The sequence below is a fragment of the Acinonyx jubatus genome, chromosome X (assembly GCF_027475565.1).
Source record: "Acinonyx jubatus isolate Ajub_Pintada_27869175 chromosome X, VMU_Ajub_asm_v1.0, whole genome shotgun sequence".
NCBI lineage: Eukaryota > Metazoa > Chordata > Mammalia > Carnivora > Felidae > Acinonyx > Acinonyx jubatus.
The window spans coordinates 21,038,547-21,066,168 of NC_069389.1; positions in this window are offsets into that span (position 1 = coordinate 21,038,547).

Consider the following 27,622-nt stretch of genomic DNA (forward strand, 5'->3'; position numbering starts at 1 on the left):
ATATTTTTGCTTCCCTTCCCTTATGTTCATCCATTGTGAATCCTAGATTCCACAAAAGAGTGAAATCCTATTATAGTTGTCTGTCTGTGGTTAACAGTCATTGAAACATTTTCTAAAATTCTCAAGTTAGCTAACATACAGTGTAGTCTTGGCTTCAGGAGTAGATTTCCGTGATTAATTATAACACCTAGGGCTCATCCCAACAAGTGCCCCCCTCCATGCCCATCACCCACTTTCCCCTCTCCCCTCCCCCCATCAACCCTCAGTTCTCAGTTTTTAAGAGTCTGTTATGATTTGCCTCCCTCCCTCTCTGTTTGAAACTATTTGTTCCACCTTTCATTCCCCTATGGTCTTCTGTTAAGTTTCTCAAATTCCACATACGAGTGAAAACATATGATACCTGTCTTTCTCTGCCTGACTTACTTAACTTACCATAAGAGCCACTAGTTCCACCAAATTGTTGCACATGGCAAGATTTCATTCTTTTTGATTGCTGAATAGTATTTCATTGTATGTATATACCACTTCTTTATCCATTTATCTGTCGATAATGGGCTCTTACTTTGGGCTCTTTCCATACTTTGGTTATTGTCAATAGTGCTGCTGTAAACACTGGGGTGCCTGTACCCCTTTATATCAGCATTTCTGTACCCTTTGGATAAATGGCTAGTAGTGCAATTGCTGGGCTATAGGATAGTTGTATTTTTAACTTTTTGAGGAACCTTCACACTATTTTCCAGAGTGGCTGCGCCAGTTTACGTTCCCACCATCAGTGCAAAAGGGTTTCTCTTGGTTTGCAGCCTCACCAATATCTATTGTTGTCTGAATTGTTAATTTTAGCCATTCTGATTGGTGTGAGGGTGGTATCTCATTGTTGTGATTTTGATTTCTATTTCCCTGATGATGAGTGATGTTGAGCGTCTTTTCATGTGTCGGTTGGCCATCTGGATGTCTTTCTTGGAGAAGTGTCTATTCATGTCTTTTGCCCATTTCTTCACTGGATTATTGGTTTTTTGGGTGTTGAGTTTGATAAGTTCTTTATAGATTTTGGATACTAACCTTTAACTGATAGGTCATTTGCAAATACCTTCTCCCATCCTGTCCGTTGCCTTTAGGTTTTGCTGATTGTTACCTTTGCTGTGCAGGACCTTTTTATCTTGATGAGGTCCGGATACTTCATGTTTACTTTTGTTTCCCTTGCCTCTGGAGACCTGTCTAGTAAGAACTGGCTGATAAATGTATGTGATTTCTTTGCAGAGCCCTCAGTATGGACTAGTTTCTATGAATGATGTTGTGACATGAAATTGATATAGAGTATGCCTTTTTCATCAAGATTTGGCTTTGATATGGAACAATTATGCATGTTTGATGTATCTTCAACTTTTTCTGTATTCCCACTACAGAGTATGCAGTATGATCCCCCTCCCTCCGCCTTTAGTATCAGTATTACATAAATTAGCTGAATAGGAGACAAAGTGGTGTTCAAAGTTTAGGTCCTAACCTTTTCAGTTGTTTGGGCCTCTGTCATATTTCCTAAATGCCATATTTGCGTTTTCTTGCCAGTAATTGCAGGAAAGAGGGTCAAGGAGAGGAAGCAAGAAGTATGGGAATGTCTGGGTCCTATTGTGTAGATACAGTCAGTACCATCAATATTTGAGATCCTCACCCCCACTTACTAATAAATAGCAAGTTCATTCACAGTAACACAGCAAAGTTAAGTGGCAAAGTTAACTGGAATCCAGCATCTTCCTGTATCCCCATTCTGCAGCCATTATGTGTTAAGCACAAAAGTGTTCGATGAGACTGGTTATCTGTTAGCCTCAAGAGGGGAGCTAGAAGGAAGTGATAGAAAAGAACATGATGGATTTAGATTTTGTAATTGATTGTATTTTCCATTCATGTTTGAGACTTGGATCCCCTGGTGCTTCTTTTCCTCTTTTTAGTCCTAGGAAGTTGGAGGCACAACATGTAGCAACCTCCTACCTGGGAGAGGAAAGAGGAGGGTAGCATGAAGGGGTGAAACCTGATGGCCTCCCCGATTGTCCCTTCATCCATTGCAGATGGGATTTAACTTCTGGACTTAACCAGCGTGAATCCTTTCTTCAGGTGGTTGGTGTGCTTCTCTTCCAGTGTTGGAGGGCACGCCTCACACAGGGAAAGAGTAAAACTCAAGGTCTTTGGCTGTCAGTTTGCCTTTACTTCGCATCCCTTGTTGTGTCTGTTAGGAAGAGGGATCACACACAGACACGTGAACATCCCATCCAGCCTCTCTCTATGGCTTAGGAAACAGCTGCCCTAGGCTGAGGGGGTGTGTGCCTGCGCTGCTAGCCTTGGGAGGCCAGATTCAGGGAAGTGATCTGTTACTACAGACTTGGGGAATTCCAGGGCTTTGGTATCCCACGTCAGGGCAGGGAATGGCTTCCAAGTGAAGATGTACCCTTGGACCTTCAGCTTCCTCTTCATACCCAGAGGGTGGTGCCTCGAGGAAGACCAGAGCTGGTCCCTCCGAATTGAGTACCCAGGGTGGGGGTTGGGGTTGCCTGCTCTTAGGGCAGTACTGATGACCATATTCTGCTTGGAAGCACCTCAGCTGGGATTAACTAAAATAGGCAAACATAAAGGCTGTGGGGGAAAATAATTGAACTTGTTTCTCTTGATTTTATATGAGCCGTATTCCAAAGATAAAATAGAAATTGCCTACCTAACCGAGCCACTCCATTCCTTCCCAGTAATGAGATTTGCTGATATTCCAAAAGTTGACACTGCAAAGATGGGCCTGTATTTTCTCACATTTGGAGAAACTCCAGATTAATATCCTTGACCATGTTTCATACATGGGAATTATGAATCAATCACCTAGAAGAAAGGTAGGCTTAGGTAGGTGGGAGTAGGTATTGATACTGTCCTCTAAGTAACTCTTCAAAGGGGTGACATGTTGCAGCCCTGTAATTTTTTTCCCTCTTATGAAGATAAAAGCTGAATCAAGCAGAGGAATGTAAATGTCTGTCAGAAGATCTTTTTCTTTAGCCTTTACTGGGAGAGACCCAAAGTCGAAGGCGTTTTAGAGACTTCTCCCTGAATGACTATAATTAATGTTGGGTGTGCTATAGCCCACTAGGGATACAGAGAATGACCCTGAAGCTGGCTTGCTGGCTTTTTTGAGAAGCTCCTTAAAATGTGAAAACATTACATCAGTGATACAATGCCTTTTAGTCCCCTTACACTGCTAATGAAACAATAGCCATCCTCCTTCCCTCATTTTTGTCGTTTAGCTATTCATTTTAACCTGATGAAATAAAAATTTTTTTGGCCTGCTGCACAGCCTTTTTTTCTCCTACTGTGTTTTAAAAATGACTCCTTTAGGTTAGTGTGTGAAATCATAAATTGGAAGGAACTTGGGATCCTGTGTCTTTTAACTCCCTAACTAAATTCAAGTTTCATAAGTAGTGGTGCTAAGAGCCAGGTACTTAGCTTTTTTCCTTGCATACTACCATACCAGTGATGGACCCTCCTGGCCCCAAAGGTCGTTTGACTCAGGAGGAAATGGGAATGTTTTTTCTTGTGGATTTTGGCTGAGAATTCAGAGCCATCAGATGATGGATACCCACATACTCTAAAGAGAGGGGAGCATATCTATGTAGGACTTGATTGAGTTGGTGGTCACTCCAGTCTTAATACTATCTATTACCATTGCCACCTCCAGGAGGCCAGAGAATGCAGGATAGAGTTAGGGAGAGTCTCTAGTTCACCACTGACCACTGCGTACTTGGGAAGGAACTACCAGAAGCTGTGGCGAGAGTCACTGGACAAGATTTGAGGGAGCAATTCTCAGTGCTCACACAGGGCCAGCAATAGCTACTATTCCCAGAACCCCGAGTGAAAAAGTCCTCTTTCACGGGCCAGTGGGTAAAGTACTCAGAAGTGGAGAAAAACTAGCTCTAGATTAGATGTTCTGATCTCAAGGAATAAAGCTTAATAGCAAGTCTGACACAGAAAACAAAGCAATAGAAAATGAAGGAGTTGGGGCACCTGGGTGGGTGGCTCAGTTAATTGAGCGTCTGACTCTTGACTTCGGCTCAGGTCGTGATTTCACGGTTGTTGAGTTGGAGCCCATGTCAGGCTCTGCAGCGATAGTGTGGAGCCTGCCTGGGACTCTGTCTCCTTCTCACTCTGGCCCTCCCCCACTTGGATGTGTGAGTGTGCTCTATTGCATGCTCTCAAAAAAAAAAAAACAAAAACAAAAAACAACTTGAAAAGGAAGAGCAAATGAAACAAAAAATAAGTAGAAGAAACAAGGGTAAGAGTGGACATCAATATTTTCAACAGAAAACAAAAGGTAAAAAAAAAAAAAAGCCAAAATGTAATTTTTTTTGAAGATCAATAAAATTGAAAAGCCTCTAGTTACACTCATCAGGTAAAGTGAAAACAGTCAACATCAGTATCAATAATAGGTAAAACCACTACAGATTCCCCAGATAACAAAAGGATAAGGGAATTTTATGAAAAACTTTGTCAGTTTATTTAATGACTTAGATTTTACAGATATTCAAAGGCTTTGTTGTCCTGTGATGCAATCACTGAATCTTAAAGATTCTGACCCCTAAGTATTTCCAAAACTTTATGTCTCTGCATCTTCGCTCTTTTTTGGCTTTGGCTACTATCTTACCTCATTGTATGAAACTTTTAGCTGAGCCCACTCTCTCTTCACCCTGCCTCTTTTTTTCCTCTGTATAATACCCAGGATGATCCTTAAAATCTGGAGACCTGATTATATCACACCTCCTGTTCCTGTTTAAATGGTTTTCCATTGCTCTCAGAAGTCAGAATCCTTAATCTGATTAAACTCTTCTCAGCCTTTTTCCCCATCATCCCTGTCCCTTCACATTGTGTGCTCCAGCAACGAGATGTGCTTTTCTCCTGAGCCTCTGGGCCACATGCTTTTCTCCTTGGCCTTGAACTCTTTTCTTCCCTGTATTAATGTGGCTTACTTTGATTCTTAAGTCTTTGCTTTTAAAGATATTTTTTTCCCCAGAAAGTTGGTTCTGACCTCTCACATTGGAAATAAATGCTCCTTACATACTGTCAGAGCTCTTTGCCAGTCTTCATTCCAATACTTAAAACAATGCATCATCACTGCCTCTTCTCTGTGACCCTCATTGAGCAGAGAGCTCCTCAGCATCTTGACTCCTCCATATGACCAAAGCACATGGTCCTCTATAAATAATTGTTAGTGATTAAAAAAGCAGTACTCTTAAAACTTCCAATAGCCCTCTGCTTTTTAACACAGATGACTTTAAGCAGGACACAAACAAGAAGGTCTTGATTTCAAATTGGGATTGTCTGCTGATACATGTTCCATATTAGAAACCTGATTTTTCTCCCTCTTACATTTCCCTAATTTTATGTGTATTAACAGTATCAATCTATTATCTGAAAGTGAATACTGATATAGTAATTCACCTGTAGACTTTTGTGACTATTCATAAACCATAAGATGGAAGTAGAGTGCTTTCAATTGGATTATAGTGTTTTATTTGGTCTCAGAGTATATAATTGAGCGTATATTATACTTTGTGAATCTGCCTTTAGTATATTCCAAAGTTCTTTTCCTTCGACTTTGTCCTTTTGACCATAGCCCCTTCCAGAATGAGACACTGAGTAACCCACCTTCCAGGAGAGAGCCCTTTGCCTTATTTTTATGCTAATTCTTACACCAGTGGCCTTCTGTTTCTTTAAAGTATTTTTTTTTTAAATTCTTTAACCAAAAAGACTCTTCTTGGCAATTCATTCCTCTCATTTATACTTGGCTTCTCCTTTCTCCTAATAACATTTTTTTCTAATTACATAAGTCATTTTGTTTACTGCTGAAAACTTGAAATACACTTAGTTAGAGGAGCAGAAGAAGCGCACCCAGGGATGAAGCCCTGTTAACCATTGGGTAGCTTTTCCTACCACCATTCTGCCCAGTGTTAGAGCTGCTTATGGACTACAAACAGTAATCCTTTGCCATGGTTGCTTCCAGTGTTTTTCACTGATTTGCTTTTCATTTTTGCCTTTAAAATTTAGTTTTAAGATATTAAATACAGAAGCTTTGCTGTTTTGTGCAATGAAATCCATTACACTGTTAACAGGCTGATAAATGAATTTTTCACATAGAGTGCATGTGCTTATCTACCTGCATCGGCTTTTTAAGGTTTCAGTTTTTAGAGTTAATGGTATCATTTGTATATAATTTAATTTTACAAGTATATTGGCTATTTCCCAGTAGTCCTTATTCTTTACATTCAGTTTTGTCCGTCTCTTCCATTGACTTGTAAGTGCCTCTTGAAACAAATACTAAAGTCTTTTATTGACTTGTATCTGTTCATAAGCTATTCTATGCTTACGTGATCTTGTACCAATACAACACTGTATTCTAGTTTTTTAAAATAGCTGCTGTTTAATACAGTTATTTCTCTTATATAAGCTTTTTCTTTTCATTAAATTTTGTTGGCAATTTCAACCTTTTCTATGATTGCTAAATTTGGGGCTGTTTTTGTCAAGGTTTAAATGATCCTACTGGGATTCTGATATTTTGGTACTATAAGGTAATTTGGAAACTGTTGACATAAATAGGAAATACATTCATTTTTTCTGTAAAAACATGTTACCTTTGTTTTACTCATTTATTTGGTGGATCCTATATATTTTGGCTGAAGATATTTCTAGGTATATTAGGTATCTTTTGTTATTATAGCGGAAATCAACTTTATTTTTTTTTCTATTTTTGGTTTTAATTATTGGTGGATTGAAAAAATACTTGGAAACCTACTTGGTTTATTTCCATATGTATAAGATCAGTGAAAATGGGTGCTATGAGCAGTAGGTTTGATGGAGAGGAAGAAGTTGGTATAGGCTGCCATAGTTGATAGAAGTTATTAAGGAAGGAGAAGGAACTTGAAAACAGCTCAAACGGATGAAGACATTCCTGACTATTCAGGGCAACAATTGTGGAGATGAGCAAGGTATATTCAGGTGTAGTGAGCAAAACACCTAAATTTTGTTAGAGTTTGGAAATACAGTTAGGAGTACTAAGATTGTGGAAGACCTTGGACGCCAGCCAAGAGCTGTAATTCAAGCAGCCTTGTATTGACATAAGAACGGCTAAGCCTATCAGCCAAGTGTATGTTACTGAGCTGTGTCTCAAGAGTTACTTTTGAGAGGTAATCACTGGATGATGTTTAGGTTTGGTTTATTAGTCTGTTTAGGCTGCCATAATAAAATATCACAGACCAAGTGGGTTAAACAAAAATTTGTTTCTCTGACTGTTGTCGATGCTGGAAGTCCATAGTCAAGGTGTTGCCTTCTGTGATTCATGGTGAGAGTGCTTTTCCTGGCCTGAAGATGGCCTTGGTGCTGTGTTGTCTTTTGACAGTGTTGTGTGCATATGTGTAGTGGGGGACACCCTGGCCTGACTTCCTCTTTATACAAAGGACATCAGTACTACCAGATGAGGGCCCCAAATAGGGACCTGTTGGTAGGCAGAACTCTAATATATGAATTCCACGGGGACACAGTCATTTCAGTTCACAGCACTTGGTGTGCAGAGGAGAGAGCTTGGAAGAAGACTGGTAAGATGGGCAAGAATGAGAACATGGGGCTGTAAGAGAAATTTTGAAGGAGGTTGTGGTGAAAAACAAACATTGAAAGTACCTGTTGAATTCTTACTTTGGGAAGCTAAAAGAAGAAGCCTGATTTTCAGTCTTTAAGTACATTCCTGCGAATATGCTTACAACACTATCTCATTTGGAATGCATGTTTCTGGAAGGGACTATGAAGATACCATTGTGAAAAACAACCCAATGATAAATTTACGTTCTGCCTTTATGGATACTTTGTGATCCTGTCATGCCACCTGTTGGGACCCAGATTGTCCTTCCCAGAATGGAAAGTTTGAAAGAATGGTCTTGTAATTTAAAGTGAACTTTACTGCTACTAGGACAGTACTTTCTACTGGTGTATACTTACTACTTGAAAATGATGAATAACCTCTTTGACATCAGTAACTTAGAACCCTTTTGAAAAGGCAAAGGAAGTTTAACAAAGAACAAGATGACTTGAATCTTGGTTGGTTGGATTTTACTTTATTTGGGAAAAGATATAATGTTGATGTTCTAGGCGTTGTTGTGAATGTTACAGAAGCCTTTGAATAGAGTCAAGGGGACGGTTTTTGATACGGTTAGGACAAGATTTCCATGAAATGGGGAGAACATTCTGAAGTCCTATTAAAATCCAGCGATCAGAAAACTTTTTATGTAAATTGATACATAGTAAATATTTTAGCTTTGCAGGCCATAGAGTTTCTTCTAGCAACTACTGTCTTTGTAGTACAAAAATAGCCATAGATGATACATGAATGAATGAGGATGTCTGTGTTACAATAAAACTTTATTTATATAAAAAAAAAAGGTACTGGGTGGGACTTACGGGCTTTAATGGCTGACTTTTGGTCTAATCAGTTATGTGGAGTATTTTACAAATTTAATCATTAGGATCAATAGGTTGGAGGCAGATGAATAACAAGGCAGTTTATAGCTACTGTGCTCTGAAAGATACAAGTTGTGATATTTTATTAACAGGCCTGAGAAAGCTTAGCCAATGTATTCTTCAGTAATCAAAGGACTTAGTTCTAACATATTATTAAGTGTTGGTACCTTGAGAGTACAGATTGGGATGATCACTGACTTTTAATGTCCAATTACCATTTTAGTCACTTGTCTTTTTGACATTCATTAATAATGACTGGAAGGAAATTTCTCTTTATTCATCTCAAATACTAGTGTCTCTGTGATACCTTCTGCAGTCGTTCAGTTAGAAAGGGTGCCTCCATTCTCAACTTTCTATTTCGTTCAATTATATTTAGCTATTTAATACATTACAAGGAGCGTTGTAGCACAGAAATTAAGACCATGGGTTGTGAAGCCAGAGTGTATGACTTACTGGTTCTCTGAACTTCTGCAGGTTACTTAAACCCCTATGGGTTTCACTTTCCTCAGCTATCAAATGGGGATAATAGCACCAACTCGTGGGTTTTTTTTTTTTTTTTTTTATGAGATTGACATAGTATACAGAAGTAAAGCACTTAGAAGAGTGGACATAGAATAACTGCTTGATAAACGATCATTAAAGTTTCTCTCTTTGGCTGTAAGCTTTTTGAAGGCATCGGCTAGATTATGCTCTTTGTTGACTGTCAAGCCATTTTCATGGAGCATGCTAATACTCAACAAAGGGTCGGTAATGTTATTACTGTTGTTATCATGACAGGGTCTAGGCAGTCCCCTTTTTCTTAAATTGAATCACTGCCATTCCCCTTTTTATCCTTTGGAGAAGGTGTTGAGTGTGCAGGTAATGTCTATAGGGTAAAGAGAAAAACAAGGTAAATAAGTAAATTTCTGTGAGGAATCTTACAAATGAGCTAAATAATTTGTGTACATTTGCCAAGAATAATTCACGAATCTGTATGTGAGGAAACTGTAGTGTCCACCTGAGCCATCTCCATATCTTCATAAATTAATGTATTAGTTTTTGGCATTGCTGCATTTAATTCCTCTCCATCTAGTGTAGTGGGTGGGTAATAGCTACTTTGCTGTTATTGATGCTAACCTTAAATCAAAGTTTATGGGAACAGAACTGTATTGATGAGTCTCAATATCTACTAACTCCCTTTTCCACCCCATAATGCTAGTATCCCTACTCTTGGCCCATCCTCATTATTATCCCTGGTGCTTGTTAACTTTAGTTCTGGGATGGTGTTCCACTTAATGCATCATGGTAATCTCTAGCTGAAATCAGTGAAGTTCTTCAGTTGTTCTTTTTCTCCCTCTCTTGCTCAAATTCAGTTTCTTCCCAATTTGTGCTCAGTTTTGCTCTTGAACTTTGCATTGGTTCCTCAATCTTTACCCAGTGTGGACATCTTTGTTCATCAAGCTTTAAAGATGCCCACAATTTTATATTTAGTCTCCAGTGTCAGCAATAGTTTTTTTCTTTGTCCTTGGACTTCTTTATTAGAAAAACGTGCTCACATTGTTCCTGTAAATTTTAACAGTCTGACCAAATCAGGGGAATCCAGAGCTTCTAGGAAGCTGGCTGGTCAAGAGTCCTAGCAATTCTATAGTTTACTTAACCCCAGTGCTGATTTTTCTTAAAACACGTACATAATCCCTTAGATTTATCATTCACTGGTTTTGTAAAAACACATCTTCCTACTTGGAGTGCTAAATTTAGAAATGAGCTTTGAATAAACACTGAGGTTCTAGGGCTCAGTTTATTTTCTTGTCAAGATCTTTAATAGCTCTTCCTTTTTTGTGCAAGTGCAGTTGACTATTATGATAAAATCCATCTAATTAGCTATCAATATTTGACAGTGTACTTTTTAGCAGTGCCATTCATCCAACTCAACAGAGCAGTCATTTCAATCAAGAAAACCACACCAGCCATTCAAATGAGAGAATACTGCCAGAGCTGGATTTCATCTTAATGGGCTCAATAAAGAAAATAAAACTTGAGGGTTTCTGTTAGCCAATATATCTCATTAATATTGTGACTGAGACTGTCAGTATCCATTCTCATAGCCCTCAGTGTTTACAACCAATTCTGAATAGATAAAGCCAAATGGAAAACAGGCTTTATATATATTGTTTTTCATCTAGCAAGGTGGAAATTTCCCTTTTATTGGCATCAAACACCTATCAAACACAGCCTCATAAATGTCACTGACCTTCTGTTGTTCCTATCAGATGGGCAATTACAGCTCTGTTAGGTAATTACTGGGGAAACTCCGAGCATGTAACATGACTTCTGAGTCTTATCTTCTCCTTCTTTGCAAAGGGAGCTGGCGGGGGGTGGGGTGGGTAATGACATCAGGTGTATCCATCAGCTTTTGTTGTGTAACAACCACCGTGTCACCAAGTCTTATAACAGTACACATTTATTTTGGATTGTGTGTCTGCAGGTCAGTTGGGATGAAGATGATCTAGGCTGGGCTCAGCCAGGCTTGGCTCCAGGCTGTATGTTGGGTCCAGGTCTGCCCCACTTGTTTGTCATTCTTCGGAGACAAGCTTCCTAGGATAGGTTCTTCTCACAGTAATGGCAAAAGCTTACTTTTGCAAGTACAGTTCAAGTCTTGGGTTTTCTCATGTCTGCTAATACCCCACTGACCAAAGCAAGTCACAGAGTCATTATCAGTGGTGTGTGGAAGTGTTCTTTCTGGGATGTGAGATGGGACAGGACATGAATATTTTCCGAACAATAACCCACCACGCCACCTTGCATGATGATTGGGAAGGTTCTATGAACTTGTGTATATGAGAGCTCTTTGTGAATTGTAAGGCACTGTGTAGCTGTGATATTTTTAAATTCTCTGTCATCATAAATTACAGCATGATTCTTTTCGATAGGGAAGTACTCATTTCGTAACTTTGTACCAAGAGAGGACATATACAACACTTGTTGGTAGCTGTTGACTTAAAGTACTAAAATATCATTGCATGTTATTATAGTGGGAGGCTAAAAATCAGGAGTATCTATTACAGTCTGGTATGTTTAAACTACTTCTTGGCTTACCATAAGACTTTAAATTCAAGGAGAAAGCAAGCCAAGGAAAGAGGATTACGCTTGAACAGTCTTCATGATAAAATAGTAGTAATTAGTTGGAGCAAAATCCCATAATAGTTTTTTTCCCTGCACTTCGCAGGAAACCAAATGGCAGACAGATAAAACAAATTACTTTACTCAGGGTAATTAGCAAGCGATTATAAGGTTTTGCCTATGTTCTCCCAAGAGTACAAAGATCATGCCCTGTTTATCGAAGAACTTTATGTTGCTTAATACCTAATCCATCTAAACTCAACTGCAGAATCTGAGGGAAACCTTGCCACAAACACAACCATCAGAGGACCTGGGAGACCACAGCGATGCTAATTTAATGATGAGCAGCAGGAGTGAGGATAAAGCACAGTGTTTTTCTCTTATTGTTCTGCCACCTTTTGTGAGTTTGCCCCCTCTTTGCATTTGCCTTGACACAGGTATCATGCAATTCCTAAGAATTAAGTTCTGCACGTTTGTGTACCAAGGTCTAGGATTGTGAACTAAAAGAGTCTATCTTTTAGTCCAGAGCATTTTGAGAACAATAACGTCGTTGAAAGAGAGGATCATCCTCTTGCTAGGGGTCATAGAAAATTCAAATTAATTCCTAATCAAAGATCACTCAGGAAAAGAGTTCACATAATATGTTGATTGAAGGGCACTGAGACCTTCAGTCTAAGGTTGCTGCCAACTGACAGGAATAAGGACATCTCTCTATTCTGAAAGTGGGCAAAGATAGCAGAGAGGTTCAGGGTTCTCTTTGGACATGGAGGCTACATGACCTAGCCACATCAAATATGGCAAACCACTAATGCAGTCACATTTACTTATTGACAAACAGCATTTAAAAAATCTAATTTGCTTATTTGCTGTAGAGGAAAATAAACACATGGAGTTTTATATTTTGGTTGAATTACATATTCTCTCTTCTTAATGTATAAAATTGTGAAGATTGTGTCTTGACTCCTTTGTCTAATTCTCAGTCATGGAACTTTTTTTTTTCTTCAGTAGAGCGAATTGGGCAAGTCTTCCTGAGTATCATGTTTTCATTTTTATAGGCAGTTGTATTTCAGAAATATTTTTAACTTAGGATATTTGCAATATCAAGTTCGTCTGCATTCATCCTCATTCTTACATGTTCTTGATTATAAACATGCTGGTGTGTTATTCAGTAAGAATCAGAAGGATTGGACTCTGGACACTTGGGAAGCATTTGAGAAAGCAGAAATGCCTGACAGGATTGTAGAGCACTGGATATGCTGGATGTGCCATTTTGTGAAGTGGGTGTGGAAACAGACCATTAGCCCCTGTCACATGCACACAGTTTAGTTTGGGGCTTAAGACCTGAGTTCAAGCTCGACCTCTGCTGCTTTGTTGGGGTTGTATAACCCCCCTGGGCATGTTAGTTGGTCTTTATGAGACACAGATTTTTCATCTACAAAATGGAGCCAATGATACTACCCACATCATGAGGCTGTTTGAAGCATCAAATGAGCAATTGTACATAATATTACATGGAGTTGGTATGTAATGAATTTTATTAGTAATAGGTGATAGATGTATAGACATTCACTGTACTGATAGATCAGATGACCTGGAGATTGGGGTAAGAAAGAGGCTAAGAATCTTAAAGAAAAACCCTTGAACCTATGAATAATAGAGTACTAGAAACAGAAACAGTATGATCCTAGCCAAATATAGGGATGCACATTGGTTATTTTCCCCCTTGTAAAAGTTGGAGTTGGGACTGAAGGCTTCATTCGTTAAAGTGACATGGTTATGTATCTACGTTAAATCCATGAGTCCTGTTGTAAAATATTAAAATTCAGCTTTGTTCTTTTTTATTTGAAGATTTGGATAGATTGATAATATGCCCTAACATTCCATACTTTGCTGTACCCATGCCCTCTGGTTGAATGTCTACCCATCCAGACTGTGGGCATGGACTTGGGGATGGCCAGTTAGGATGACCTGGGCTAACACACTTAGGCTTTATTCCCTGCTTTTCTTGAATTCCTCTAACATAGGCAGATTTTCATGGTGGAGGCAGGGATCCAAAAATGGAACGACAAAGGTGAACTGCCTTTTGAAGTCTCTGTTCACATCTCTCCATTACATCTCTGTTTACATTTCTTCATTGGCAGCTCTTTTACTTTTTTCCCCATAGTACTTGAAATTTATGTAATAAATTTTTAGAAAAACATTATATTTCCCCATGTCAGCCATGCTACAGTTAGCAGGGATGCTTCTGAACTTTTATCTTCTACTTAATGTTCAGCGCACTGATGGTGTAGGCATTTGTCTAGAAACGATTTCCAGTGGATCCCCCATTTAACCTTTGCAAGGTGACCCTATTCTATTTTGCCAATTTCATCTGTCATTACTAATTGTACATTTTACGTTCTAGCCACATACTTTGATAAAAAAATTTCCAAATACACAGTTTTTTCTTTTTTAATCTTTCTGCCTACATATATACTGTTTAATTTATTTGGAAAACAACTACCCCTGTGTCACACTCCAACTTAAATTTTTCTCCTAATTTCCCAGGAAAAGCTGGCCTATAATAACTGCTCCAGGTATATGTGGTATTTATTATAATTGTATACACTTGATAGTAGACAAAAGGCTGAGTAGTGGTTTTTATTATAATTATATAAATGCAAACAATTGTGTCTGTCTCCAAAATTAGTGTGAATATGGGAAGCCTGATGAGTTTCTTAATCACCATTTTGTTTTCTCTGATCCCAAGTGGCAAGCACAGTGCCTCATGTTGAGAATATATTTGTTAAAATGTGATTCAGCACTAAAAGAAAAAATGAATAATGACACTGTGTTTTAAAAGCTGAGATACAAGAATTGTAAGCCTCTAATGAAATTGGCAAGATATAGAACCAGAAGAAACACTGAAGATTGTTTCAGGGATCATTATTTTACAGACTAGGAATCAGTTTAAGGTTGTGTATTTAAGTGGATTGATTGAGTGCCCTGTGCCATGGCTTGTTTCATTCCTTTCTTGATGACTGGAATTGAAGCCTTGAAGGTAATATTTCCAGAATCCGAATTGGATGAATAATTTTCTGTTACATTTTTAAGTGGTAGAATATTAATGGATCACATTCCCCCCTACCTCAAAACTCTGGAAACGTTATTCTGTCTCCTGGAAGTCTAGTTTCTCCCATTTGTAGCTGATGAACTATCACTACTGAATGCCTACAGGGTTCTTACCCTTGAAGTTTAAGAAATTCACCAGGCTAGGTCTTCATGTTGAGTACTTTATAATCTTTTTCCAGAATACGTTGTGTTACACTGATTTGTAGATTTGAAACTTGATTTGAGAATGTTTTTCTATTAATTTATTTGGCTGTCTTTCTGGTACGAATATTTTTATCATTGCCATCACTAAGATGATGATCATTGGATTTTCCTTGCCTCTCTTCCTTCAGCTCTTCATTCATTTGCCTTTATCTCTTGGATTTACTGTTACTTTCTTAGGTCTCTTTTCCACATTGTTGACTTATTCTGAGCAGAATGGATTTTACTTCTCACTGTTTTTATTTTGAAGTACCTTTATTACTATCTTGAATTGTTTTTCATCATCACCATCAAATATTTTTTGAGCATTTACCATATGGCAATCCCTAAATGAAACATGTTGTGTGGGTTTATACAAAACCTATTAATACGCCCATCAATTTATAGGTAAGGAAACAGCTGGGAGAGTTTAGGTGACTTGTCTAAGATGATACAGCCACTAAAAGAGACACAGGATTTGAAACTAGTTCTGGCATTAGTTCATAACTGCTATGGCATGCAACCTCCAACTCCAATCATGACTTCTACTAAAGAGGAAAACGTGTTAGGTTTCAAAGTCATCAATGTTGGTGGCATTTAGTTGGTTAAAACACAGAAGAATAGAGATCAGGGCCCTATACTAAGGTAAGCTGGTGATGATGTATTTGCTCAAGTGGTTGGTGGACACCTGCTCTGCACGGGATGTTGGGAGCCAGGAGAACCACTGGATTTGATTGCCTTATATCTGTGTCCTGTCCTTAACTCGAATGCCCTGGTCTTTTGGGATCTCTAAAAATCTCTCTTCATACATTTTCTCTGTTATCTTTGATCCAAAAGAATTACCATGAGCTGTGCAGTACCTGAAGCTCCAGGCTTGTGGGGATCCAGCTGAGAAATCCTGACAAGGCAGGAAGTTCATTCTGAAAATTCAGTATTTATGTAGCAACCTTGTGGAATTAACTCAAACATTGAATGAACTATGCCTTACTGCTCTGAAATAGTCACGAATATTAGAGATCTCTGCATAACATGCAGGACATTCTGGAATAAAGACAAATTAGGGAAAAAATCAGATTGTGACCTATTTGGTCTGTACTTCACTGGAGAAAGGTCATAAACTCCATCCTGTGCCAATTTTGCACTCATCCTTTCTGCAAACCCTTTCGAAAGAGATTAGATTCTTATTACTTTATTACCGTAATAAAATGTTGGGCCAGAATTCTGGAATGAAAGAGCTGCCGCTACAGAAGCTGTAATGGAAGAAGCCATAACTTAAGTGTAGGTTTGAAAAATTGCCATAAAGGCAATCTTTTACAGAGAAAATACCTTGTAATTTCTCACAGCCAAATATTCACCACCACATATGAAAAGTCATGGATACTGACTTCTCTCTAGAGTGATGCACACAATATGTTTGCCTGAAAGCCATTGTGTGGGTAATTTTTATAAGATAAAGCAGGGCATCATTGATGGGGTTAATGGTTCCTTAATATAACTAGGAGTTAACCAGTGAACACTAGGTAAATAGTGTACTTTTGCAGTGAGCATTATTTTTTGATTTTTGCATTTGGACCTCAAAACCTTTTTAATCCTAATCTTTTTCTCTTTGGCTTCTCTTCTGTGTCCCCATCTCATGGATTTTAGAGTACACTTTGCCATCCCTAGGAGGTGTTGTGATGGAAGAGGCCCATCCATTTTTTTGGTCCTTTATTTCGCAGGTCATAAACGGTTGTTATAATTCCATGCAGTGCAGATGCAGACACCAGATTAACTTCAGGGAGAGAAGGCCACAGTGAAGGTCACCCTTGCAAATTTTCATAGTAGTCCAGAGGAATTTTTGAGATATGATCCACTGACACTTGCCAGCAAGCATTGCGAACTAGAGAAACTTAAACATTTTTATATGCCCGAATTGTCTTCAAAAGATACGGAATACATGACAGAAGAGGTTTTATGCAAGTATGGGAGACACTGTTGTAGTTGATGGGAACGGAACTATGAAGCCATAAACAAAAGGCAACATTACATTTTAATATAATACCTAACATAATTGGATCAGTACTAATGCGAATTGGAGGGAAACCATAGATTGAAGACACTTACATCCTTTAGTATACTGCTAAATCATTTTAGGGCATGGACACCAAAATTAAGCTTTCATGTTCCTAAGAATTTATGAGAGGTTTTTACCTTGCCATTCCTACCATCTCCCCATCCTCCTAAGTAATAGCTTTCCCTTGAGTTGCCTTTATTCAGCTTATCTAATGCTTTCATGGGCATTACTTAATTTGTTCCTCACAAGCAGTTTTTAGCACATGGAAAGGGCAAGTATGGCTGTTTCATTTTACTAATGGGACATTAGAATCTCAGAGCAGTTAGGTAGACGAGAAAGTAAATGCCAGACACCAGAAACTTAGCGCTTTTGGATTGTCTGCCAGAATAGACTAAAAGCAGAGGGTAGGTTGGCTGAGCGACTCCCAACATGAGGTGATGGTCTTGTTGGACTGGTCACCATGGGCAGTAGCACTTGAGTCTTTGCCCCATGCCACTACTTCACTCTGTAAGATGGGGTGCAACAGGGGCTTCGGTATTCTATAAAGGATGTCAAGTGTAGAGATAGATGTCTGATGAGATGATCAGAGGTTTTAAAAAAACACAATAGCATAAGCCCCAGGACAAACTATTCTGCATCTCAGTTTGTTCTCTTGCATCATATGACAGCTGACAACTGAACACACTCCTAAATGTCACTGTGTCAGGAGCAGCAGGTGCTCTTTTTATCTGCCCTGGAGTGCCTGCATCCCTGTGGGCGGAATGTTCCCGTATGTTGCCTGGTCCAGATTGGATGGTTTATGCCAGTATTTAAATCATAAATTTACCTCTCCACCGGAGGTTTTGAAACACATGTAGACCAGTTAACTGCTCGGGTAACTGTGCTCCCACATTTTTATTATTATTTTGGTGCTTTTGCCAAAGTCCCTTTCCCACCAGAGTTTCTCTCTTCTTCCTTCTGCCTCCAGCTTTGTAGTGATAGAATTGACATAAAATATTGTGAATATTTTAGGCATACAGTGTGATGATTTGTTATGTGTATATGTTGTGAAATAATTACCACAATAAAGTTACCCTATCCATCACCTCACATAATGACCAATTTGAGTGTACGTGGTGAGAGCACTTAAGATCTACTCTCTTGCTGCTATCCATATATTATGTTTTCTTGTCACTCCATTTGTAGTTGCAGTTTTTGATGGACATCTTCTCAGTCCAGGTTTAGCTCCCAACCAGGCTTTGATCTTTCTTAATCCCAGTAACATTTCATGGAAACTTCATGGTTTAATAATTGATACCGTCATTCTTTATATCCCATTTGATTGCATCCTTCTGTTAAGGTATGATGGCTTTTCTTTCCTACCAAGTGGCATTTGAAACTTGCTGGTCTCATCAGAAATCCCTTGGAAGCTCATTTGGGTAATTCTAGGAGAGTTTCATAAAGGACTATTGATCAATGTGTGGATAAGGTAGAAGGATATCATGAGGCAGTATCCTGCATAGTAACAGCACTATCTAGGCTCAAAATGGTGAATGAATGGAGTGGTTTCTGAACCCCAGAGGTGGAGAGGGCTTCCAGACAAGAGCTGTGGGCAGTGAGCGTGCAGGAAATAAATATTCTCACTCTGTCACCTCTTGTTAATGCTTATCATTGGTCAGACAAATCCAGAAGTGAACCCATTATTGGAATTCATGCACAGCATCTTTCCAGGGCACAGAAAAGAATGCGAAATGGTGAAGAGTGGATCTGGAGGGGCAATAACTGGTGATAGCGAGTGATGACCAGCTCGGTCATTATAGTGTTTATCACACTGGTCTTGCATGTTTCAAGTTCCTAACAGGTTCTAGAGCTGACGGAGAAATTTGTAAAACCACAGCGGCAGGGTCATAAACACCAGGCGTCGTGTAAAGTTGCTACAGTCCCTCAGCCAAGAAAATCTTTGTGGATTTTTCCACACATATTCCACTCAATACTATTTTGATTTTTCATCACAATTTGTGGTTACAGCTCACCAAGTATAGAACCATCATTAAAGAATGCCAGGGACAAAAACTTTTGAGTATATAGAAGTGACTTGATAAGTGGTTGGCATGTGGCAAGCTCTGACTAGGATGATTCATGATTTCATCTAAAATCAGTTTTACAGCTTCTTGCATTTCAATGATTCCTTTGGAAATACATCCTTTGGTTTGGAAACTTTGCTTGTTTCCAGAAAAAATTTATTTTCATATTTTGTCATTTAAATTTCAATTAATGTGACTAAATCCCCTCAAAAAGACTTCTTCCAGCGCTCTAGCTCTCTGCCTACTTGTGACAAAATGTATCTGGGCAGGTCTCAGGCTACTAAGGTGGCAATATCAAGAAAACATTTTCTGTTAAGGTTAAGGTGGAATTGATTTGGATTAAAGTTTGTTGACATAAATAATGATAAAGGAAACAATGTTTAGCTGGTGAAAAATTTGGGCTTGAAAGATAATACAACCTGTGGGTCAATGTCAGACCTCTGAACAAATGCTGTTGAACATAAAAGTCATTGGAAGTGTCAACTGCTTTGAGAGAATATAAAGAAAACTTGATGACTTTCATTCAGAGGTTAGGTAACAAGAAAACTTGGCTAGAGATAAGGAAAAGAAAAAAAAGTGGTTTAGTCTTAAAAACATACTTTTGACCCCAGAACGCCAAAGTTCCTTAAAAAAATTCCTGGGTTACTGAAGCTAAAGATGTATTAAATTCAGGGTTGAGTAATGCACTATAAATGTAACTTATTTCCTCAGACATATACATGTTATTTATACTTGAGAGCGTTTTAATTTAACAGGTGAATTTCTTTTTCTTGGCAGGGGGTTGGTAAAGGAAAGAATTATCCAAAGATAATGGAAGGACAACTGATGGAAATGATCATTGATAAGGTAATGTGATTTAAATATGTAGTGATTTTAACAAATGATGATTAGGAAATTACTTGTAGGCACTGGATACGTGTATGAGAAGGGGGAGGGGGGCCCAGTGTTTGTTAGGAGTTGGCTTTGTCCTTTGTTCCTGTATCTAGCAAACTCTTTCCTCCATCTCTGTACAAATAGGTTTCAGGTCTCTTTTTACTAAGAACTTAGAGATGCCATAGAAACGCAATGGACATGTAAATGAAAACTGTTTAGTTACAGATGTCGACTTGCTGTTTGAGAAACTGCTCACCTCTCAACTTTCAGGCTAATCCACATCCACTCCTGCAGCAAGTATTGACTGTGTACCAGTTGAGGGAGGGAGGGGTGACCACCACAGAATAGTAGACTACCCACATGAAGCATACATGGGAATGTCAGGGACTAGGTAATAATAAGTAGATGAATGAGAGATTTTCAGTGAAATGAATCAAAATGTGTGCTGATAGCTAAATGTAATGAAGAAAACCAGGAATGATAGAGTGATGGAGTATAACGGTGTGTTGGCAGCTATTTTAAATTGAGTTGTCTGGGAGGGCCTTTTGAAACAGAAATATTTAAGACCTCGATGATAGGTAAGAAGCAGGTAAGAATAGAGGAAAGGACAGGATGTTTTCGCTGAATTGACAAGTAAGAAGCAGGCAAGGAAACAACAAAGGACAGAATGTTTTAGCCAACTTAAAAGCAAATGCAGAAGCCCTGAAGTGGCGCTACACATTATGTTGAAGGTAAGTAAGGAATGGTCGAATGCCTTTAGAGAAGAGCCTAAAATGGTATTTAAGTTGATCTTTAAAAAATTATGTTGGTCTAAACTTCTATGAAACGGTTCCAGAGTGCTTGGAAATTAGAAGTTCGTGTATAAAAATTCTCATCTGGTTAGGATTTTTGGAACTGGTTGTTGCTTAACTATATTTTGAATGCATAGGAAAAAAATTTTTCACAAATTGGGTAAGAACTGTAGTAACAAATTGACTTTGTCCTCAAGATGAGCAGAGTTCAGATACTGGAAAAAGGTATAAGCCCATAAAAAGGTAATTAATGAAACAACATCATACCAAGCAAAAATGAATCATGAAGTGATAAAGAGGAAAAGAAGGTTGCTTAGAGGATGGCTTCTTGGAGGAAAGGGGATTTGAACTGGAAGGAAGTTAAGAATTAAGATGTTAGAGACCAGTGGGCTTTGTGGTAATGAGGAGGGCTTATGGGGAATAATCACATATCATTTACTTCTCACTGCCTTTCCCCACCCCCCACCCCCCGCCCCCACAACTGCCTTTCTTCTTCATAAAGATGAATAAAGTTCAAATGAAGTGGAATAAAGTTATGAAAAATTGATGCTGCTTTTGGTGTGAGCAAAATTTACGTCCAGAGCATTAGCAAATAGTCTGAAGCTTTTTCCTTACAGGAATACTCTCTGTTGTTTACAACAAGGTTTCTTACCCTACTAGATAGCAGCTTACCTCCTTAAGAAAACTCTAGTCCTCAAGTGGTTGATTTTTCACTTTGATGGTGCTTAACTAATGCAAACAAATGGAACAAATATAACCAGATTTGGTAATGACAAATAAGAGGGTAATGGTGGCAGAACTACCCACGGTTGATAACTATGCCATTTCTTCAATGGCAAAGTAGAGGATTTGGGTTGCTGGCCTTGAGGTATGGTAGCCACATGTTACAATGTCTGGTAAAGAGTGTTTTTGAAGGTGAATCAAGGTTGTTGATGTATCCAAGGTTGCTAGATGCCTCTCTCTGGGACATAATGTCCTGAAAAAGGACTGAAAGCAAATAAACACAGCACAGTGAGCAGCTCAATCAGTGGTGTCAATGGACTCTTGGCACTTACTGACTCTGGTCATTAAGTCAGGTCCATGCTGTTTGTCGTGGGTCAGTTCAGTAACTTACTCTCTTTATCACGTGTTGGGTATTTCTCTTTTGGAGCCGCTGTTGCTATAGACTATCTGAGATGTTACTTTATGCGCGTGTGTGTGTGTATGCATGTGCGTATGTCTGCATGTATATTGAGGTCTTAAAATGGTTAATTGTTAGAAATACTTGGGGTCTCTGACAAAACACAGATGCTTGGCACTCATTCCAAACCAGTTAGATAAGAAGATCTATGCTGGGGCCTAGGCATGAGTATGTATTTTTCAAAGCTCCCCTAGTGCTTCTAAAGTTGAGTCAGTTTTGAGATCCCCCGACCTCCTCTGAGACGAGGAAATGCCTTGATTTATATGCCTGCATGTGTGTCAGATGTTTTAAGTGAAGTCATTAACCAAAATGCATTTCCAGAGTTCAGGTCATTGAGTTTAAAATCAAATAAAATACATTTCTGGGTGACAGAATAGTAAGGACATGAAGAGCAGTTGGGTGATATACACAGAGGGAGCTCCCGTCTCGGCTGCAGCACACATAGTGACCCAAAGAAAGATAGCACCCAGGTCACAGCTGCAGCAGTACATTTAGGAGCCATCAGTGATTTGAGAGTGCTATCACCCCAGGCCTACGGTGGTCACCGGCACTCGTCTCTGTGGCCCTTGATCGATAGGATCCCTGTCTAGCCCACATGGATAATCGCATACTAACCTGATACACATGGGTGCCAGGATGCTCCAGTGAGGCAATATAGTCCTGATTCCTTTGTGGAATAACCGAAGAAGAAAAAAGAAAGACTTCATATAGGAAAATCTTTATTTGTAAAAGGCCCTGCCAATGGTAAGCATACATCTTCCTCCTCCGGGCAGTACAGTCATTCTGTAGGTTGAGGTCTTTTTCATACCATTATAACTTGTAAAACAGTTACCAGGAGTATCGGATTTGGACTCAGATACCAGATTGAATGGTGGCTACAGCTCTTATTAGCTGAGTGAACTTGGACAAGTTCCTGGACATTTCTGAACCCCCTTTTCTCTAAAATGTGGGCAATTATATGGCTGCTCTAAGAATTAAAGATCTTGTGTTCATCAGTTCGTTTTAAGAGTGTTTTTATGTAAGTATCATGGGTCAGGTACTATTCTAGAAACTAGAGATAAAGCAAAAAAAAAAAAAGTCCACTTTTCATGGAACTTACAGGGGTGCGGTGAAACAAAGACAATGAACAGATGAACAGGTGAAGACCTAGTATGTCAGGTGGTTGATATGGATCATGGGTAAAAAGGAAGCAGAGTCCACGGAATAGGAATTGTTGGGGGAACGCAGAGGGGTTGAGATGTTATATCAGGAAACTCTCATTGATTAGGTATCTGAGAAGAGTCCTGAAGGAATTAGGGTAACCATGCCAGGTGGGTATCTAGGAAAGTTCTCTGCAGGCAGAAGACCTAGCAAGTGCAAAGCCTCTGAGGTGGGATTGTGTGTGGAATGTTCTAGAAATGAAAGGAGGCTGATATGGCTGGAGCTGAGCAAGAGAGAGGGAGATTGGAAGTCTATGAAGTCAGAGTTAGTAATGAGGCCAAGTCAAGTAGACAGCCCTTCTCAAGCTTTAATGTACACTGGAATCCTCTGGACATGTTGTTGAAGTGTGGACTCAGATTCAGTGGATCTGGAGTGGGCTTTGGGGTTCTGCATTTCTAACATCTTCCACTTCCACAAACCATGCTTTGAGTAGAAGTGGTACAAGGCCGTGTAAGATATTAGACATAGACATGTTAGCTTTTGCCCTGAGGGAGATGGGAAGCCACTGGCAGGGTTTGAGCAGATACCATTTTGATCCCTCTGGCTGCTGTGATTGAGGAGGTGTGGTCAAGAGTCCTGGTAGGCCTGGCAAACAGTGTCTGGGCTTCCATCCTGGTGCCACTGCTCACTCCCTTCCTGTCTTTAAGATGAGCTTAAACTCCTTTCTCTCCCAACTTGGTGTTTTGAACAGTGTTAAATCTTGAGCAAAGGTTAAAGAAAAGTTAGAATCAGTGCCCGTATATCCTTCACCTAGATTGACCGCTTTTCTTTATTTGCTATATTTTCTACTCTCAGTACCTATTACCCCTATTGTTACTAATCATTTAAGAGTAAGTTTTTGACATGATGACTCTTTAACGTTGCTGTTTTTTGAAAAGTCTGCGTCAATTTTGTAGAATGTCACCCTCTTTGGGTTAAAGTTTTTTTAATGACTTGATTCAGGTCATGCATTATTGATTAAAAAAAAAATCCTGTGTGAATGATGATGTGTTCTGCTCACTGCATGCATTTGGAGAAACTTGTCTGTTTGCTTCATTTTTGGTGATGTTAACTTGGATCACTTGACTAAGGTGTAATCAAAAGATGTGTCCGCTATAAAGGCACACATTTACCTTTGTAATTTATAAGCTATCCATGCAGAAATACTATGTAAATATCCTTTTCCCTAACAAACTTTCACCTAATATTTCCCACCCGTTAATAATTCTTATTGTATAAATTATTTCTACAGAGTTTGCAAAATGGTGATGCTTATAACTACTACTCTTTTATGTTTATCACTTGGCATTTTATTATAAAGAGCTTTATTTTTACCCTCTTTGTGGATACATGGATCCATCTATCTACCTACCTACCTACTTAATTGCTTATCTATTCATCTAACCATGTATGGTCTCAGTGTGAATTCATGGATTCTTTTTTTTTAATTCAGTTGTTATAAACCATTAATGTTGCCATTTTGATGACCAAATTGTCCCGATTTTGTCAGTAGGAGCTCATTAAATCTGTTTCCAGTGTATTTTTCATTTTTTGAATGTTGCATGATTTTATTGCCTCCCAGAATATTTCAGGTTCACCTTGTACCTGATCTTCCCTAGCCTTGGATCAGCAATTTCTCCCAGTGTTCCTGGTTGCTTTTAGTGGGACCTCTAAGTGCCAATTTTGTACATTTATGAAAAGGGATGTCAATATAACAATATTTGCAGAGTTGTTTTGAGGATTAAGCAAGAAAGATTGAGAAAAAAGTTTACACAGTATCTGGCACATAGTACAAGCTCAATAAATTAATTTTATGCCATCTATTTCCAAGTCAATGTAAATAATAACAGCATGGCTGGATATTTCAGGGCAAAAAATAGGAAGGACAGTAGATGAATTCAGAAAATGTGAATTATAATGTCCTCTGAAGGAAAGCAAAAGGTTAACAGATTTTCATACTAGGCCCATAAATATATACTTTGCCTCTTGACGCATAGATGAGAAACAGTTTGCCATTACATGTGGCATCTTAGCATACGCAGTTACCAATCTTGTGCTTAAGTCCTTATGCAAATAACGTAGAAGATAAGTCATACTCTCAAGTAAATGAATTCTTAGTTTTGATGATGTGGAAAGAGATTTTACATAAGACTTTAAATCCTAAAACATTTCATTTGAAATTACTTGCAAAAATGTCTTTAAGAAGGGGGCTTCATGTGGAGAGGGATTGGTTGCATTTAGACTCCAATAGAGAACGAAGTAGTATAATAACATAAGAGTAGAGTCTTAGAGTGAAGAGGAGTTTGTGTTGCTTTGCCATTTCTAATTTGCCTCACCATGAACAATCTTACTTTCTTGGGAAGCTTGGTCTTCATGTGTGGTAACATTTTTTAACAAATTACCTTTAATTTTTCTTTACGATAATGTAGTACATGATCCTTGTAGACACATGAGAAAATACAAATAAACAGAAAAAAAATACTATCATCTCACAACCAAAAGATAATTAACATGCTAGCCAATATGTTATGTTTTTCTATAATATACATTTACATGCATACATATTATTAACATAAAATAGGAATGTGTTGATGCCATATTGCATATAAGTGCCTTTTAATAAAATACCAAAAACATCATTTTATGTCAATATATATTCAGTAACTTCATTTTCATGGATCCAAAGTAGTTAAATATTGGTATAAAAAAGTACTTAAGCAACACGATGTTGCTGAGCATTGTTGTAATATTTCCCTACAAGACACAGTATCTCTTGGCAATTGAAGGAGTTACAATTCCCTTTTCTGTCTTCCATTACATACAGGGCTACTTGAAGACCTGAGATGTAACTTGTTTAAGTATCCCTAGCACCTAGTAATATGCCTGGATCTATTTGGCATTCAATAATTATTTCTTAAAAGCATGCATGGCATATAGATATCTCGAATTCATTCTTGTCTTTAGGGTTTGGTGTTTGTGGTGGGATACTAGGTAAGAGAGAATCTAAAAATAATTCTAGCAAAAGAAACTACAAATTGCTTGTCCAAGGTAAATAAAAGACTCTGGGAATTGAGATTCTTTGAATCTCTCTTGAACCCCTAAGTGACATTATAGGTATACACATAGAAGTTAGATAGGCACTTGAGATTTTTATGAACTAATAAATGTTGCCTCTTAGGATACTCCTAGGTATACATAGTTGTTCACTTTTGGGGGTCGGGGGAGAACATATTTACATAAACACAAGGAGCTCCATGGGAGTAAAGGCATCGGAATGCTTTCCACTTGGTCAGTGAGGCTGAAGGTTATTAGACCCTCCTTGATCAGATGGTGATACCTTGATTCTACTGGAAGAAAAAGTTTTGAAGAGAAGCTCATGTAGAGAAAACAGGGAAGAGCCTTTCTTTTACTTCTAGTCTGGAAAGTATTAGGAGAGGCCTGGTTCTCACACAGCTTGTGCTTGAGGCTTTGATGCCCTCTCAACCCAGCTGCTTTGACCCAACAGTTGTGCTTTGAAGATGGGGAGACATAAGTAGACATTTTGAAAAGGCAGTAATGTCGAGAGTGCCAGGGATGTGATACTTCTGAGTCCTGCACAAACAATTGAGCTAGTGTGGCTATCACTGTGGTAGTGGAGAAGGAAAGCCATCTCTGTGGGATGAATTTTCACAGCAGTGTCATGTAAATAGTGATGAGGGCAAAGGAAGCTGGAAACTGGGGACTTTGTGCAGGGCTGGGAAAATTTTCGTTCTTTATTGGTCTACTTTGGGTTGAGTTAGTGACTACAGTTAGTGTACAAATGAGGAGGGTGGTGCTTTTTCGGAGGAAACACCAGAATTTCTACTAATAAAGATGAATGGAGTAGTGGATAATTAAATAAAAAATATGAAATATTCAAAGCTGGCAAAGCATGTTCTATTAAAAACAAGGACCATCTTACTGTTTTACCTTTTACCTATTCAACCTGTAACCCATCTCCAAGTGGATCAATCAGCTATTGTTAGGTAATAAAATTCAGTGGCTAAAAAAAAAAAAAAAAAAAGTCATGTGTCTGCAATTAGCTTAATCTAGGCTGAGCTCAGCTGGATAGCTGTACTTGAAACTGCAAGACCAGATGAATTTAGCTCTTTGCAGAAAGTTGGGCTTAGCTCTGCTCTATCTGTGTTCCTTCTGGGGCCCAGGATGAGGAAGCATCACTTACCTGGGTGATGCTCTTCTCACAGGGAGGACAGAGTGTAAAGGGGAGTGCCCAGCACAGGAGCACATTGCAGACTTTTGCTTGCTAATATTTTATTGGCCAAAGCAAGTCACAAGATGATTCCCAAAATCAAGGTGCAGGGGAAATACTGTCTTTGATGGAGGAACTGCTAAGTCCTATCTCAAAGCTTGTGGATAGAGGTTGGGGTGAAGAATAGAGCCAATAAGTAATCGATCATGTCTAAGGTTTATATTAACCTCTTCTCTTTGGGTTTTTCATTGTGTGTTTCTGTTTTCACTTAATTTTCCATCTTCAGAACTCCTCCAGAAGTACCATTATCTCAGGATTTAGTTGAATTTGGTCTTGGGT